At 41.0% G+C, this 18,997-nt stretch overlaps 1 protein-coding gene across 1 annotated transcript in view; it reads left to right on the plus strand.

Moving 5' to 3' along the window:
- ITSN2 (intersectin 2) overlaps positions 1-18,997 on the plus strand; it is a 137,708-nt gene that overhangs the window by 95,570 nt on the left and 23,141 nt on the right. The gene's annotated exons all lie outside the window — the stretch shown is intronic.

The raw sequence follows: 18,997 nt of genomic DNA on the forward strand, positions 1-18,997 counted from the left end.
TGAGCATGACTCATAGCGACCCTATGAACAAAAGGCCAGAAGCCCCTCTACTACTATAGACATTTATCAAAGTTCATAGATCTTCTGGAGGCAAGTTGTTCTGCCATTTTAGCATGGACGGAATTGGTAGCATGTCAGTCTTCCTTCCCCCAGATGAGGCTCTCAAACATCGCTCCATTAGAACATCCCACAGGGACGGAAATGGTCTATATCTACACCATCCAATGCAGTAGTCACTGCCACATGGAACTTTTTAGTGTGTGAAGTATGGCTAATGTGACTGAGAAAACAGTGTTCAATTAAATTTTAATTTTAATGACATTTTAATTCATTCTGATTTCTGTAGCCACTTGTGACTGACTAGTGGCTACCACATGGGACAGCACAGCTCCAGTAGGGCAGCCAGTTTCAGGCCATTCCTGAACTAAAATAAGGAAATGGCAATATTGAAACATAGAAATAAATAGAAGAGGTGAAGTAGTCTTGTAGCCAGGGACCTCTGGCTTAGTGGTAAGGAGTCACGCTGCCAACCCAAGTGCACATGATTCGAATCCACCAGCTGCTCCACAGGATAAGGGTGGCCAGTCCGGGTTCCCCCCCCCCCCCGCCCCGTTTAGTGCTCTGAATAAGCCTCTGCTGGAGGACCAGCTGTGAGTCATTTCTGACTAGAAGGTACATAACAAGTTTTGCAGTTATTCCTAGCTTACATAGTGATCCTAAAGGAACAAAAGGTCCCATGTACTTCAGATTTTACCTTTAATGATTCTACTATTAAGAAATTTATTCCTGAAGTATTCTTTGACAGTCTTTTATGTACTAAGTATTAGGAATACAATGATTATAGACAGTCTGTGTTCTAAAGTGGCTTAAATAGAGTCCAGGTGAGAACAGATTGCTACCTTACATAGCGTGGTTGGTAAGAGATGTGCTTCTAACCCAAAGGCCACACCTCTCTAGTCGTTCAAATCCACCAGTGGCTCCCCTAGAGAAAGATGTGCAATCCTCTGTATGATTTACAGCCTCAGAAAGCCCGTCAGAGGATTAGCCAGGAGTCAGTTCCAACTCCACGGCAGTGAGACGGTTTTTTAAGAGAACAGACAGATAAACACAGTAATTGTTACCGTTGATGTGCGCACAAATATATACTGGGAAAGAGGTCCCAGACCTCTGGAAAGAATGAATGTCCAGTTAGTCAACACTGAGAGTATTTTAAGTGAAAAATGAAAGATCAATAAAACAGTGTGTTGGAAAAGCAGGTGTTGGAGACTGGTGGCTGGGGAGTGGTCCTGAGACGGTAGTGGGAAAGAGATGAGGAATCATTTAACATATTATTACCGAGGGAGTGTTCAGGAGGTTAATGCAAAAATAGAAGTAGTTTCAAAATTTTCTTAGTTATAAAAAATAATTAGCAAAATTTTCCCTATGATCTTGCTTTTTGCTGGGATTTGTTATGTATGTGCATGTTTCATTAGTTTTTTCAGATATAAAAGTTGAATATTGTTTTGCTTAAATAATGACTGCAGGCTTGTTAGCTATTGTGGAATATTCTGTCTCTAAAATCTCTGAGAACAATTCCCAAGTAGATTCTTCCCAAAAAGTTGATTGTTTAGGTAAAACAGTTGTTTAAATTATCTGGGAGAGCAAAGAATTCTGATTTTAACTTTATTATTGAAGAGTCAAAAAAAAAAAAAAAGTAAATTGAAGTGTCCTCACTGTTTTAAAGAAAATTAAAAAGCCAAAGACTAGGGTTAATTGTGCTGATAGCCATGAAACCCATAACTTTAGTACATGATATGGATGTGGTTTAGAAACTGCTTAATCCTCAAAGTTGGGCTGGACTGGCGATCTTCCTCGTACTTACCTAGATCCTGAGAAATGAATGGGCTGTTTGTATTCTTTGTATGCATTAGTGAAAGCTAGTTAATTTCAGATAATCATTTGTGGTTCTTTGGCTCTTTCAATAGTATTTTCTTTTTCATTATGTAACTGGGACTTTTTTTTTAAAGGCTGAGACTTTTAATAGATCAAATTTGTTTAATAAGTGATACTTGCTAGCCTTATTGCATGTTATGACTAGTCAAGTTGTTTTCTCACCTACTTAATTTACATTATGTTCATTTTATTCCTCATTTTTCTTTTTTTAGGACCCAGTGTTGTCTTCCAGTGTGAAAGCACCCCAGAGACCCACTATCCAAGTTTGACTAGCGTGGAGGCAGGGCAGCAGCCCTGATCCAATGTCTCCTACACAATTCATTTGCTTCGGTCGGATGTTAGAGCCACTTGTGATTATTTCTTTGTGTTTCTAGTTTACAGTTAAATTTTACTTGTAACAAGTTCAAGGATAGTGGGTCTTTGTGTGGCTTTCCCTGCTGTTCACTCTGGCATCCTTTTAGCATTTTTCTCCTTTTTATTTGGTAATTATAGGTCGTTAGCATGCATATTGAGTTTGCCCTTCCATGGTGGGCGTTCAAACACACAAAGACCCACTATTTGCACAAACTGTTCTCACTGGTGTGAAACGGGCTGCCATGCTTTTCTGATGTTACTGCAACATGTATATTCATGACAGAATTCAGATAAAATTTGCTTATGTTTTGCTGTTATGTTTGATCTAATCATAAATCGTGAGCTCTTAATTGGCTCAAAAAGTGATTTGCCCCAAATATGAGCTGTTTGCTCTCCTACTTTCTAATAAGCCACTGTGAGTACCAATAATTAGATTTGTTTAAGGACAAGAACAGGAAATAACCTTTTCTCTGTTTTGGGATGATGAGAGCACTAACATCTTTTGGGAGTTTTTCTTATCGTGACCTGTGTCAGAGTGGGCTGTCCTGCCATCCCAGATCAGGCACTGTGTAGAGTGCTCTTCCCTTAGGATCTCCCCATGCTCTGGAGTAATGAAGATACTGCATCATGTGCAGCTGCAGTCACTTGCTAATGCTTCATTGATAACCAAAACTAGGTGTTACTTGAGGAAAGAAAGGAAGCGCCCAAAGTGGGTAGAGAGGTGTCAACACTTCTGTAGCTCAGACATTTGTATCTATAATACAGTTTAAAGTCAGAATTCATGTTACCTAAGCTATATTTTAATAAGGTTACTATCTGCTCATGGTAACATGGCTTGACATTTTTCTTCCCATAGTTAGGCAAGATCATAAGAAATCCTTTGAGAGTTTAAATACCCTTGGAGTAGGCTTTCAGCCTCCAGGCAAGAATGAATTACAGCCAAGGCAAGTGCTCTGAAAGCCAGCATTCTTCTATGCCCACAAAGCCTCCTGGGCTGGAGGGAAGAGTCATCTTCCCTTCTAGACTTCTCTGGCTTACTCGACTGGTTTGGTACAGGATTTCACTTCTTCTCCTTAAATGGAAAACATGCTAAAGAGAATACATATGATTATAAAATAACAATTGTGAGTGTATTTAGCTGAAACAAAACAGCGTTTTAGTGGACAGTATTAAGCTATATTTGAAAATCAACAAGAAAAGCTTATGCAATTTAAAATGTTTACAAACTGCAGTGCAATCTACTGTTTATGAATGTCAAAGTATTATCAGGACAAGTGTACATACAATCACAGTCTTAATTTCCTCACAGAGTTTTTTAAGAAGAGTGAAATATGTTTGTATGCCTCCAAGTTGTCAGAGGCATATTTTGTGCAATATTTATGTTAATGTGCCTATACATTCTGAATGGATTGTTATCTTAGCCATACTCTGCCTAAATCATACCTTTATGACACTTTAGAATCAGCAGTTTTGTTGAAATATCACCAAGTTCCCATGTCTGTTTTCCAGTACAGTTCACGTTATTGGGATGCATGTATGCTCTCTTAAGTGGAGATTTCTAGTTTCTAGACCACCTCTGTTTTTAGCACTTGGCTTCATCATGCTACAGTTATAAAATATGACGTTAAGCTAATGGGAAAGCAATAATACCATTTTACAGATGGAATAACAGATTTGCCTGCAGTCACTAAAGGAAACAGTGCTAAAATTTAGTCCTCGTGACTTCAACTGACTCATCTAAATTATGTGATGACCCAGTCTTGCCTCATATTTTCTGGACTCTCTGCTTTTGCACCCTTTAGTTGAGTTCAGATCAATGGCAGTTACTTTAAATCCATTTTGGACTGTAAGATTAGAAGTCAGACAAATTAGCCACATGGTTCTGTCATAGAACACTTTTTTTCTTTATAATCTGAATTTCTCTAATACACTGATTATTTCAAAGGTACTTTTCTAGCTGAAATCTGTACACTGATAGAGATTACTAAGGATGATATTTGGGTAGGGATAAGAATCTGTTATCAATTTGAATATACTATATTCATCAAGGCATATATGGATTAAATCATCTACTGGTACATTTGCATAGAATGTCGGTCTAGAAAAGAAATTTGCTGTATGTACTGAAATACCAACCACTCTTTGTGTAGGTATTGTGTCTTATATTTGAGAGAAAGTGAAAAATAATGGAAATTATATATAATAATAATAACCTAAGTCATTTAAAAGTGCATGCAGTCTTTTGCAATACCTCATATTTAAGCCACACATTTGTTCTCTTCTCATTCGGTATGAGAGACAGCTTTAAGTTTGCTTAGAAAGCAGTGTTAGGAGGAATTACTGTATCAAGAATATAGACTTTTTAAAAGGGAGCACAACTGATTAAATCTGAACATAAAAGTAAAGAACCAAAAACCTATTTATAAACTGTAGATTGTATATAGTCCTTCTTTAAGTATGTGATTAAACCTGATGGGTTTCAGCACTGAAAAAAATTAGTGCTAAATCTAAAGCTTATTTTCAGAAAATCTGAAATTTTAAATCAACCCTATTATGTAGTTTCGCTAAAACTTGATCTTAAAAAGTCATTTAAAATGACTCTTGCAAACATGCCTACTTTAAAATATGTTAGTGCTGACTTAGTGTTTCATAATAGAGTATGAAGCCTGGTCATTTAAAGTAAACTGAGAGAAGGGAAAAGTAGAGAAAGGGATGTCAGTTCCAGTCCAAAGCTTTATTTGCCAAGTTTCATTAGAATGAATTTTACCAAGTTATAAATTCTTGTACATAGACTCTCTAATGGAAATGCTGAGAGACTCTTGCCTAAAGTGGCATTAGTGGATGCTGCTCTGATGCTACTGTAATGTAATAAATTATTAAATTGTTGCAAAGTGCTGTTTTTTGCCTTAAAATTTTATTTTGTGTGTCTTAAAAACTAGTTTTAAAAGTATTGATTGATTGTGCAAATGCTGGGCACGCTTGGCATGAGGTAATTTGTTTTTATTTTTACCAAATTGTAATATAACTATGCAAGTATGTTTATTAAAAGGACACAAAACTACATTACTTGTATTGTGTGTTTCTTTTGAAGCATCCTTTAAGACATTTTTAATTGTTTCTATGTAGTTGTGACTGTGTCTTTGGATTTTTTTTAATCCTGGTCTCGGAGTATCACCAGCAAATTGTTTTATATTATAGGGGCAAAAGAAAACATTAAGTGGTCAAGATTAAGATAATGTGACCCAAGATGACCATATGTTTTTCACAAGTGGAAAAGATTTTGATTGTAATGTTATTGCTCACAAAATTGAAGAAAAATATTATGGATAATATTAACAATTTTCTTCTTGAAAAATTGGAAAGAGCTTAGTAAATTTACCCTCACTGCAGGTGCAGAGTAGAGAATAAAAGTACAGAAGAAACTTTAGTGGCTGCTTGGGGACACCAAAGTTAAGCAAACTGTTATACTTTAGTAATCAAAATATGGATGTCAAGCCATCCATCAAGATCAGGTATGAGCAGTCTTTTCCCAAAAAGCCTTTCCTCTTCTTCAGAAAGTCATTCAAGTCACAGGTATTGTGCATTTACATGGTACCAAACATGATGCTAAGTTCTAGGGGTACAAAAATGAGAGCTGGTCCTGGCCCCAGGCAACAACCTGCGAGGTGAGCAAATCAGACTCCTACACAGATAATTAAGAGCACGCGGAGCACAGTGATAGAGACTGGGCACCAAGGAAATACAATAGAAGACCTAGTTCAGCCATCGATGAACAGATTAGAGAAGACTTCTGCAGGAGGGTACTGCCAGGTGTGTGTGCTGAGTAGTATACATACACCAGGTTGGTCCACAGGCAGGCTAGGGGTAGGGGTGGAGAGAGTGATAAGACAAGAAACAATATGGGAGAGTATCACTGAATTAAAAATAGTCCATTACTACTGGAGTGGAAGTGCGAAGCAAGGAATTAAAAAGATGAGACGTCTAGAATGCACTTTGGAATCACCTGGGAAGATTTAAAAATTACTGTTGAGTATGTTCTCATTGAAATGGTGTGAAGTATGATCTGAGGAGGCCTCAGAGCCTCTCCAGGTGATTCTGATATGCAGCCAGTGCGGAGAAAACGAGTGATAAAACAGCTCAGAATTGGTTTTTGAGGGGAAAGTCTTGGAAGTTGGGGATTTATAGAATGTAAGGGAGAGTGGGAGAGTCTGTTTGAGTCCCAGGTGTAGGTCTTGAGTGACATAGTGGGATAACAATACCACATTAGTTGCAGTTGAAATGAGAGGAACCTGCTTTTGACCACAAACACCTGTGAGGTATGCAACTAGTATTACCAGCAAGCTGTCAGGCCCAAGCCGCCTTTGGCTGCGCAGTGTAACTCCTACCACTAGGCCACCATAGATAAGAGGCTGTTACAAGAAGAAGTCTTGAGAGAGGTAAGAGGATTAAACCCATCTGCAGAAAATTCTAAAATAAGTTCTCAGGACAGCTTCTGGTGATCAGAAAGAATAGTAGTTTAAGATACCCAAGGTGGAGAATTAGGTAATAGCAAGATTCAACAAAAGTGGCCCTGAGAATTGTTGAACAAGGGTCAACCAAGAGCATTCACTGGGAATTGCTCTAAAATGGCTGCTTGTATTTTCAGTTAGGGCAGGAGTTAAAAGAAGACCAGCATGAGCTGAGTCTCCAGTTCTATTGGAGGAGAAGGGCTGTCACTGAAAGATGGTGGTCAGCAGATCTTAGCAGTGAGTGGGAGCATTGACAGCAACAGCCCATAGGGAGTGGAATATAGGCTTTGTGAAGGTAGAAAAGTACTGGCCTGAAAGTGTCAGTGGAGCCTTGACCACGTCAGCCCCTTCCCCCTGGCCTCTGGTAACTTGCCATGTTGGCAGCTGGGCGTGAACAGCCTTCCTGGGGAGAACAGAGACAAGTGTGGTCTAAACTGGAGAAGAATTGGAGGGCCCACTCTGGGAAGAGATTGAGGATGTAAGGGCACTGTTTATAATGGCAAGGGGATAGTGAAGGGAAGATCTGAGGGAGAAATAAGACTGCAGACATGGCAGATGCTGCCCTTATTTTGGAGTCGAGGATTGTGAGGATGAGACAAAGCTGAACTCGACAGGTGGTAAATATACCAACGTTTGCACAAAATACTTATGGTGCCATAATCTGCTAAGGTTTTAGGAAGACTGGTGTGATCTGAGAGAGAGCAAGAGCTGACGTGAAGCCTCTACCTAGCTAGGAGCGGGCACACAGCATTAGTGAAGGCTCTGATTCCACAATAATAATGCCACAGTGGCATCAACTGTTTGGGGTAAAGGACTTCTCACAGTTTTTCATAACAAATCCCAAGGGCTTTGTGGAGCAGCAGAAACGGGTCCTGTTGTGGGGAGCAGCCGTCTTCCATATTCAGACTCCACTGGGTCCCTAGTGTGAACACCGCTGCTTTATCCATCTTGTACTGCTTTCTGCTGTCACTCTCCTTTATGTTCCTTCAAAGTAGACCAGTAGACCCCCTTCTTGTCTTTCCCTCCTCTGTTGAAAGCTTCTTGGCCATAGTGGGGGGGAAGGGAACCCCATGCATTTTAAGTATTTGTGTAACTCCTCTACCAAGTGACTGCTGAAAGTGGTTCAGGCTATTGTATCAGCACCTTTAGCATTTCATGGTGGATGCATGGAGAGGAGCAAGATTCTGGAAACTAATTGGACAATTGGAGAAGTAATGGGACTTTTCTAAGATAAGCCATGGCCATCAAGCTCATTCCAACTCCTAGAAACCCTGTAGGACAGAGCAGACCTGCACACGAGCTTGCCAGGCCTTTTAGTCAGCAGACTTCCTGGTTAGCAGCCAAATGGCTAACCCATCATGCTAAGAGGAGACAGCAAAACTTGAATGTGTGGGTTTGAGTGTCAAAAAAACCCCTTTTCTCCCCAGAGGTATGTAGTTCGAATCCACCAGATGCTCTGCTGGAGAAGGAAGGGACAGTCTCCTCCTGTACCAGTCAGATCTGATTTGACGATAGACATACAAAAAAATAATAAAAAATTTAAAAAAAAATTCTGAGTTAAGAGGTTGATGCCAAAATATCAAAAGAAAAACTGAAGAAGTTGGACGTGAATGGCTGCGCATATCCTAACTTGGCACAAAATAGAGTGATGTTATAAAAAGTTAAAGAGTTGCTCTGCCAACCCAAAGGCAGATAGTTCAAATCCACCAGCTGCTCCAAGGGAGAAAACTAATGTGTTTTCCTTTTGATTTGCTGCCTCCAAAAACGTGCTGAGGGGTCAGCTGTGAGTTGGTTCTGACTCAGTGGCAATGAGTTGAGTTACTTAAGTATCTAAATACTTAAGGGAAAGTATCTAATGTATTTAAATCATATAGATAAATGTTTTCCATGTGTTCCAAAGGTATGCAAACACTACCACAGATTTTATTACCTCAAAACAAAATCCTGTAGCCCTTAGGACTCAGTGTCTTATCCTTGACTTTGTCCACTCAGTTGTTGTGTACCATCAAGTCAGAACTAACCCATAGCTGACCCTCTGGCAGGTTTTCAGAGGCAGCTAATTGCATGGGAAGAGATTGCCCATCCATCTCCCAGCAGAGCAGCTGGTGGATTCCAACCACATGCCTTTGTAATTGCAGCACAATTTCACTAGGCCACCAGAGCTCCCTCTTGGCAACCACCAATTCCAGACTCTGTGTTTGCTTATTATGGGCATTTCGTGATAAGTAGTTACATAATATATGATCTTTTGTTTGCATAATACTTTCAAGTTATAGTCATGTTGTTAGGTGTCATAGAGTTGAGCACAACTCATAGCGACCCTACAAACAAAAGATCTGAACCCTATTCTGTCCTGCACCATCCTCACACTTGCTGACATACAAGCCACTGCAGCAGTCACTGTGTCAATCTACCTAGTTAAGGGTCTTCCTGTCCTTTGCCGACTCTCCCCCCATCCCTGTATCATGTTCTTCTCCAAGGAATAGCACCTCCGAGTAACATGCCCAAAGTATGTGAGGTGAAGTCTCATCATTTCCTGCCTCCAAAGAGCACACCAGCTGCACCCTCTCCAAGGCCTATCTGTTAGTTCTCTTGGCTGTCCATGGGATGTTCAGTGCTCTTCTCCAACACGACACCTCAAAGGCATCAATTCTTCTGTCATCCTTATTCATTGTTCAGCTCTCGGATGCATAGCACGTAATTAGAAAGACCATGGTCATACTGTAGCACATATCAATACTTCATTCTTTGGCCAAATAATATTTCATTGTGTGGATATACACATTGTGTCTGAGCATCAGTTGACAGCCATTTGGATGGTTTCTATCTTTTACCTAGTAAAAATGTTACTGCTAATAATAATCATGTGCAGGTTTTTGTCTGGGCATATGTGGTAATTTTTCTTGGTTATATAACCAGCAGGGGGCACTGATGACCTGGTAGATAAGGAGTTGCACTGCCAACCCAAAGGCAAGTGGTTCAAATCTACCAGCTGCTCTCTGGTAACCTACCAGTTGTTCCACCAGCAATATATGGTGGTTCTGATTTCTTCACATCATTTGTAACACTTGTTATTGTCTAGGGGGTTTGGGGTCTTTTTTGGTGAGGGCGTGATGGTCTGGTTGTTACTGTTGCTGTTGATAGGTGCCTTCAAGTTAACTCTAATTTATAACTACTGTACGTACAGCAGGACAAAGCCCGTGGCGCCAGCCTCGCAATCTCTGCTGTGCTTAAGACTTGTAGTCACCTTCGTGGGTGTGAAATGACATCTCATTGTGGTTTTGATTTTCATTTCCTGCCTCAGAAAACCCACTGAAAGGTCAGTTGTCGGTCGGTTCCAAATCTACAGTACACACAGCGACAGTGACGATGAAGATCTTTGCTTGTGCTGGTTGCACAAGTGTTAATGTTCTTTAGAGAAATGTCTGCTCAAGTCATTTGTCCAATTTAAATTGGGTTCACTTCATACTCAGATTTTAAACTTTGTTCTTAAGTAAGAACAAATGACTAAAACAAACACTTTAGAAAGATATTTTAGTACTACTGTCAAAAAGTAAAGCCAAGTCTTTGGAGAGAATAGTGAGTGCAGGGGAAAGGGGATGAGAAGGTGGCGTTCATCCTGATTGCATCAGCTCACATCCATGATCTTTAGTCCTGTCTGTAGAAATGAGGCTAATAGTACTCGCGTTGCAGGTGAGAAGGGATTTACCATGGAGTGCCCAAAGAATGACCAAAGCTAACTTAGAAGTCTAGGCAGAGTGTCCCTTAGAAGCAAGGATGGTGAGGCTTCATCTCTCATACTCGGGCATGTTATCATGAGGGACCAGTCCTGGAGAAGCATATCAAGCTTGGAAAAACAGAGGATAGCAAGAAAAAAGTCAAGCAACAACAGAGGTTGACACAATGCAGCAGCAATGGACTTACACACAGCAGAGATGGTGAGGACGGTGCAGGATAGGGCAGGGTTCTGGTCTCTTGTACATGGGGCCACTGTGAGTCATTGCTAACGTGAAGGAACCTTAAAACAACAATATCTCAGTGCCTGTTGCATATACAATACTCTGGTCATTACAGTGCTGCCTTGTGGCAAAAGGGGTTTGGGGTACACAATTTTTTTCCCCTTGGTGTTAATGAAGACCCTGGTATATCCCAAGGGTAAGATCAGAGAGTCCTGGCAGCCCAGTGGTGCATAGACTCAGTGCTAACCAGAAGGCTACAAGTTTGAGACCAAAAGCTGCTGTACAGGAGGAAAATGTGCAGTCCACTTCCATAATCATTCCAGCCTTGGAGACCCCGTGAGGTGATTCCACCCAGTCCTATAGCGCTGCTGTGTGCTGGAGTTGACTAGGTGCTAGAAATAACAGCGAGCATACCTTAAACATTTGCAGTGTAAGAAGCGATGCACTGAGCAGGGGGTGGGTGGCCATGTGTGGGTTAGAAGTGGAGAAGCTGAGATTCAAACCGAGAACTAGCTCCAAAGCTCGTGTCCTTACTCACCCTTGGTGAGTGAGTCAAGTAATGCTGGATGCGTGGACTGGAAACTGCTTTTATTCCCAGACACAGATAGATCCATCAGCACTTTGTAGAAATTAGGAGAAGCGATTTTAATTGAATCAAGGCCAAGTTAAGGTACATGTCAAGGTACTGGGAGGACTTGTGCCATACATAGGGGTAGTGTGACCCCCACGCCACCATTGGCATCTTTTAGACAAGCAGGCTGTGAATTGGAATTGGTGCATCCTCAATCCAAGCAGCAGCTCGGGGCACAGCGTCCAATTATGCAGTCATAAACACATTGAAAAGAAGGGTTTTATGGCATTTTCAGTCACTTCATTTGCATGTGAGAATTGGACTGTGAATAAGGAGAATTCATGCCTTTGAATCGTGCTTTTGGCAAAGAATATAGACTTCACATGGACTTCTAGAAGAACACATAATCATGTCTTGGAGGAAATGCAGCCAGAATGTTCCTTAGGAGGGAGAGACTTCCTCTCACATACACTTCAGGCGTGTTATCAAGAGTGTCCTCGGAGAAAGACATCAGGGTGGATTGACTTCAGTGGCTGCAGCAGTGAGCTCACACACAGCAGAGATGAGGAGGATGCTACGGGATTATGGTGTTTCGATCTACGTTGGCGCTGACTTAATGGAACCGAACAACAACAAGATCCTGTCATCAGGGAGCATGAGGGATATGCATCGGTAATGCAGGGAAAACATATATGTGGGGGAAACTTGTGCTGCACCCGAGATAGCACTGTAATGGCTGGCATCCTCTCTGTGCACCAGGCACTGTGAAACTGACGGTTAGATACCAGTCACATCATGTAGACATAAAGGGTTATGATACAGGCCTTGCTGACTTTGTCAGTGCCTTGGAGCAGTTTGACATTCAGAACACTTACTGTGAAATCCCTTTTCCCTCTAGGATTCAGTTCAGTAAGCATTAATGCCAAATTTATATAGTCTTTAATGTATTTGCCTCATACAGAATTCCAGTGTTAGTGTTTAAAATAGCCTGGCATTTCAGAGAATAAGATTCTAATATAGAGACCTCTATTTAGTAGCTTTAAATTCTATGCTAAATCACTTAATCAATATTCTTCAAATTTTCTAAGTTCACCTATGGTGGGGGTGGTTGTTAAGTGCTGCCAAGTCACCTATGACTCATAGTGACCCTACTATGTACAATAGCTTTGAACCCTGCACTGTCCTGAGCCAGTCTCACTGACTCCAATGCATCTACCCCTTGACCCCAGTTCTTTGTCAATCCATCTCATCCAGGGTCTTCCTCCCCTGCATTGTCCCTTCACCCTTCCAAGCATAGTGCCCTTCTCCAAGGACTGGTCCCTCCTGGCAACATGCCCAAAGTATGTAAGACGGAGCTTCAAAATCCTTGCCTCCAAGGAGCAGCATGGTTTTGTTTGTTTTCTTGGCAGTTTATGGTAAGTTCTGTATTCTTCTCCAGCGCCACAATTCAAAGACATTGATTATTCTTCTGTCATCCTTAGTCATTGTCCAGCTCTCTGATGCACAACAAGTAATTGCAAAGCCATGGCCTGAATCAGGTGCACCTTAGTTTCTAGACTGGCATCATTGTTATGATAGGGGACATGATTGTATCAACAGTTATTCAAGAGATTGGTTAGAGGTTGTGCCATATATATATAATTTATACACACACACACATATATATACATATACATATATATACATATATATATGTAACAACTATTTTTATTGTTAGATTTGAAAAGTCTATGGTGGCCAAACATAAACTACTATTACATACTCGCTTTTCATGATACTCTATATTCTGATTAATACATTAATTCACTTTCATTGGTGATAAAACTCTGGCAGGCTGGAATTCATTCACTCACTGCCTGTGCGTCAGAACTAACTCATAGCTGACCTTCCAGTGGGTTTTCAAAAGCTATAAGTCACACGGGAAGCTACTGCCCCTCTTTCTCCCAAGAAACAGCTGGTGGATTTGAACTGCCTGCCTTTGGGGGTTGTCATTGCAGCTCCTTGCTCTCTAGGCTCCCATGGTTTGAAGGTGATGCAAATACTAGCCTAAGATGGTAGCTTCTTATAATTTTAAGAGCCAGAAGTCTGCACTTCTGTCTACCACTACAAAGACTTTGCCATTTGAAAAATATATGATCTTTTCCTGTAGATTCAGAAATAAAAATGAGACCAGTAACATTTTTCTTTATCCATTTGAATTAATCAACAGTTACTTTTTTATTACACTAGTTTATTTATAAAATTCTAATACATTGTTTTTCACACCAGTTCCTTCTCATTTCTCTAATCACCTCCCACCCATCAAATTTGTGACCCCACCCCCACCACACACATCCTCACCCCTCTTCCTCCACCCTCCCCCACCCCTTGGATCCTTTTGGTCATTCTACAATACAGTATTTGTCCTTATGGGACTGAGTTAATTCACTCAGCATAATGCTCTCCAGTCCCTCCCAAGTTTGGTAGTAATTTACAAAATTATTGCTCCTGCGTGCTTGTTCCATCATGTGAATGTACCATAATTTCTCAATCCATTCATTTGTGTTTGAGCATTTGCGCTGTTTCCATGTTCTTCTAATGGTGAATAACACTGCTAGGAACATCACTGTACAAGTCTCCATTTCTGCCTCAGCTCTCATTTTCTCAGAGTATATTCCAAGCAGTTGAATAGTCGGGTCATATAGAATTTCTATGCTCTATGTAGATTTTGAGGCAAAGTTACTTTTGAGTGTTCTTCTCTTTTCTGATAACCAAATTATCTTGGCTTCTAAAGGCCGACAATGTTAAAATACACATAAACTTCTTTTGTATGTCTGTGTCTAAACCAGCCCCTGATGATGTAGACCTTGACAACCATGAAAATTCCGCAAGAATTTACAAGGTTTTTAAGATTTTTATTTCTGGAAATGTCATTATTATTTCTGCGGCTTTATAATGAAGGCATGGTACCCAGCACGTACCTGCTGCTTGATTATTTACCTAGTGAATGCAAAACACTTCTTTTACAAAATAAGTATCCAGTAGTTTTCTAGTGCTCTGAAAAAACTTTAATACCAAAGGCAGCCTTCAGAAAATCTAGTTTAGTCATCTCGATTTACTGTAAAATCTCATCTTTCCACTGAGCTTAAAGACAGTGAGATTAAGACCCATTCTATCCAGATGCTCTGCCGGAGAAGGAGGTGCAATATCCTCCTGTACCGGTCAGATCTGATTTGATGGTACACGCACACAAAATTAAAAAAAAAAAAATTAAAAAAAACAAAAAACAAAGACCCATTCTGTGATGCTCTGCCGGTTGACTTTGGGCACACAGAGACCATTGTTCATCGGCTTTGCTCTGCTTAAAATGAGCCGGGACTTTTCTGGGCTTTGTGACGTAAGCAGAACAAAGCTCTTTGTACTGAGACATCACAAATTGTCTTTACACTTCACCTTTCCGAATCCTCCCAGAGCTCCCTCCTCTCCTTAAGTGTCTCTCCCTTTTGTTTTTGCCGGCACTGTGATCTAGAACAGTAATTCCCATTCATGATGGGACACAGAGTTTTCATAACTGTTATTCATAACTCGTTTATTATTCTCTGTATTATCCCATAAATGTGGGGTTTTTTTTCCTTCTGGGAACTTTCAACCTAATAGTAGCCATAATCTTTCACTTTCTTTTTTTCCTGTTTTTCCTGTTTACCTGAAAGAACATATTTGTTAGAAAGTTCTCATAATTTTGTGTAACCACCTGAGTTAATGTTGATGTCTTATTTCCTGCAACTCAGAGTTAATCTGATCCCGTCCCATTGTATTTGTTCACTGTTCTAGAATCCCCATTCTTCTCAGTGTTAGGCATAATTTGTTAGGATCCACGCAGTTGTCTTCTGAATTTCTTGTCATAGACAAATGACCATGTGCAGGGTTTTATTTGTTTGTTTAAACACCTTGGTTGATATCCTGTCAATTCCTGGAGTCTTACTCCCCATCCCCCACTGTCTTTAATGCAGTCTGGGTACCTTCTTTCATTACCAATGATGCTTGATCATATGCCACTTCCTGAAATGATTCCATGTCAAGCAATGGTTTTTGGTAAAGTGACTGTATTCCTTTAATGTTCTTGTTGTTGTTATGTGCTGTCAAGTCACTTGCAACTCATAGCGACCCTGTGTACAACAGCCCTGAAACCTGTTCTATCCTGGGCCAGTCTCCAACATACCTACCCCCATTACCCCAGTCACTGTATCAATCCATCTCATCGATGGTCTTTCTCTTTTTCTCCATCCCTCCACCCTCCCAAGCATGATGTCCCTCTCCAAGGACTGGTCCTTCCTTGCAGCATGCCTAAAGTATGTCAGAATCCTTGCCTCCAAGGAGCAGACTAGCTTCACCCTCTCTAGGACAAACTTGTTAGTTCTCTTTGCAATCTATGGTATATTCAACAGTCTTCTCCAGCACCACAGTTCAAAGGCATCAGTTCTCTGTCATCCCTAGTCATTGTCCAGCTCTCTGACGCATAGCAAGCAATTGTGAAGGCTACAACCTTTAATTGTTCTTCCTAATTTATATTTTATTAGTGGTAAGTGCTTTCGGACATTTTCTGGAAATTTATTTCTCCCTGTTGAAATTATTTTTTGAAATATCACTAATATCACATGCAAGCAAACTGTTGCTGAAGATCACCCAAAAATGGCTAGAGAACTGCTAGTAGTGCAGACTGGGTTTATTTAGAAGAGGCCATGGTGATCTAATGGCTGATGTCAGAGGGATCCTGACTGAAAGCAGAAAATACCAGAAGAATGCCTATTTGTATCTTATTGACTATACAAAGGCATTTGACTCTTTAGATCATAACAGATTTAGGCTAACATTGAGGAGAATCCCAGAATACTGACTCATGCTCAAGTGAAACCTATACCTAGACCAAGAAGATGCTGTATGAACAGAACAAAGGAACACTTCATAAGAAAGTTGTGCATCAGGGTTGTATCCTCCCTTCATACCTATTCAATCTGTATACTGAGCAAATCATTTGAGGAGCTGGTACCTACAAAATAGAATGTGGCATCAGGATCGGAGCAAGACTCATTAACAACCTGTGTAGTGGAGATGGCAAAGCCTTGCTTGCTGAAAGTGAGGAAGACTTGAAGCACTTGCCACAGAACATCAACAATTCTTACCATTGGACCAATAGACAATATAATGATAGATGGAAAAAAGATTGAATGATTTTGCCTTACTTGAATTCTAATCAATAGCTTTGGCACCAGCAGTCAGGAGTTCAGGAGACATACTACATTAGAACAATCTGGGGGTCAAGGGGAGGAGAACAGTCTGCTGTCAGGGACTTTTCCAAATTACTTAGGAGCAATAATTTTAATTTGAAGACTAAGGTGCATCTAACTCAGACCATGATCTTTACATGCATATGAAAACTGGGCAGTGAATAAGGATGACAGAAGAATTGATGCCTTTGAGCTCTGGTGTTGGAGAAGCATACTTAATGTCCTGTGGACTGCCGAAAGAACAAGCAGATAATGTCATGGACAAAGTACAGCCTGGATGTTTCTTGGAGGCAAAGATGACAAAACGTCTCACATCTAGTTATTAGGAGAGGTTATCCTTGGAAGAGGACATCATGCTTGAAAACATGGGGGAGGGGGGAGGGAAATTAAAAGATGGTTTTACAGTAACCGTGGCAATGGACTCAAGTATGTCAGAAATTATGAAGGCAGAGGATAGGACAGGGTTCAGATCCATTGTTCATAAGGTTACTGGGAGTTACAGGGCTCCTTACATCTCTCCTTGCTGTCCTGCAGCCTACGCAATCAGGCGTCTGAGTTAGCTTGACTGATTCAAAAGATCTGAACGTTCTCTGCGCTTCTCTCTTCCACCATCAAATAAAATGCAGTCCCCAGCCAAGCTTGGGGGTGGTGAGCATGACTGACATTCTGACCTTCTGGTGGTGGTTAGTGATGGTGGTGGTGCTTGTGTGCTGGTGAGTCCACTAGTACCACATATCAGCTGCCTCATTCAGTTTCATTTTCCCTGTTGGAGGTAGTTTGTCAATGGTCTTGGCAACATACAGAGAAAGTGAAGAAAGCGTCTTCGCAAGAAGAGCCTGTGAACCAAGATCTGTGCCACATATTGTTTTATTATTATTATTATTATTAATTAAAATGAAGGTTCACAGAGACTTTGGATTTCCATTCATTCATTGTTGCATTTTTTTCTCCCTGCCCATTCTTCCCCCCAAGTTCACTCTTCTCTTTGAAAAGTAAAAGAAAAATTCTTTCATCTATTATCCACATATTGTAAGGAAATCGTGGTGCCGGTGAGGACTGAAAATTTCCTCCCCTTCATTCCGTCTGAACCTTGCATTTTCTCCTGCATGGCCTTGCTCCCTTGCCCCACCAACCAACAATGAAACTTGCGTCTAGAGCATTGCTCCTCCTCCAGAGTACTGCTTCGGTGCCCCTTCTCCCTGAGCCACTCCTGACAGCCTCTGCTGAAAGGTACCTTCTGTGCTTTGTTCATCTCATCTCTTGATGCAGCCAGTACACAGCATGCTTTGCTGATACTTGCTGCCTCTTCCTTCTGAGGTCTCGCCGTATCACTCTGCTTCTTCTTGAAATGGTTGTGGATTTATGTCACTTCTGCTGGGCTGTACCTCAGCTGGCCAGGAGTGGGTGTGTGGCTTTGAGTATCCCTGCAGTTCATCAACAATCTGTTCTTCGTTCAACACAGACTATATTCACCAATGTTGCACAACTGCTAGCTTCAATTTAACTATTTGTTTTGTTTAGATTTTTGTAACGTTGGGGCTGATGGGCATTTTAAACATTTACATTTATTTTAAGGGCCCACTAATGGCCTATGGAAGGAGCCCTGGTGGCGTAGGTAGAGTTGCACTGCCAACCCACAGGTATGTGGTTCAATCCACCAACTGCTCCACTGCAGAAAGAGGGCCACTCTCCTCCCATGTGATTTACAGCCTCTGAACACCACTGGAGGGTCAGCTGTGAGTCACTTCCAAGACGGTAATAACAACAGTGGCGCATGGAGGAGCTATGGTCGTCCATAGGGAGTTACACTGCTAATCCCGAGACAGCGTCTCTCTAATGGTTCAAATCCACCAGTGGCTCTGAGGAGAAAGGTGGACAGTCTCCTCCTGTGCAATTTACAGCCTCAGAAAACCCACTGGAGGGCCAGCTACGAGTCAGTTCTGATTGGATGGCAATGAATTGAATGGCTTGTGACTTAACAGTTGATAAAACATTGCTCTGAAGTATTTTATTCATTTAATCATTCAGTAATTTGGAAAGTGTCTGGAGATGGTGAGAATAGCACAGATTTTTTTTTCATGACTCAGTTGACTATGGGCCTACAATTCTCATTCTTGAGTCCTCTCTGTATAGACCACCTTTCTGACCATTTTGAGGCCATGTCTTCAAAACACCTGGTTCTTTCATTACTGCTCAAAAGAATTAAAAATCAGGAACATGTCAAAACGTCACACACAGTGCTGCAGAGCTCTGGGTGGCAGACCACTAAGTCAGCTCCCTGCACGCGTGGACTGCTGCTCACAGTGGTTAAAGCACTTTTAAAAGCTGTGCGCCTTGTTAAAGGCAACGTTTACCAACCCAGCACTTCTGCTGGTGAATATCTGTGTTCTACAGGAAGGGATGAAATGC

Source organism: Elephantulus edwardii, unplaced genomic scaffold (assembly GCF_000299155.1).
Source record: "Elephantulus edwardii isolate Elephantulus edwardi_28Jun2011 unplaced genomic scaffold, EleEdw1.0 scaffold00009, whole genome shotgun sequence".
Taxonomy (NCBI): Eukaryota; Metazoa; Chordata; class Mammalia; order Macroscelidea; family Macroscelididae; genus Elephantulus; species Elephantulus edwardii.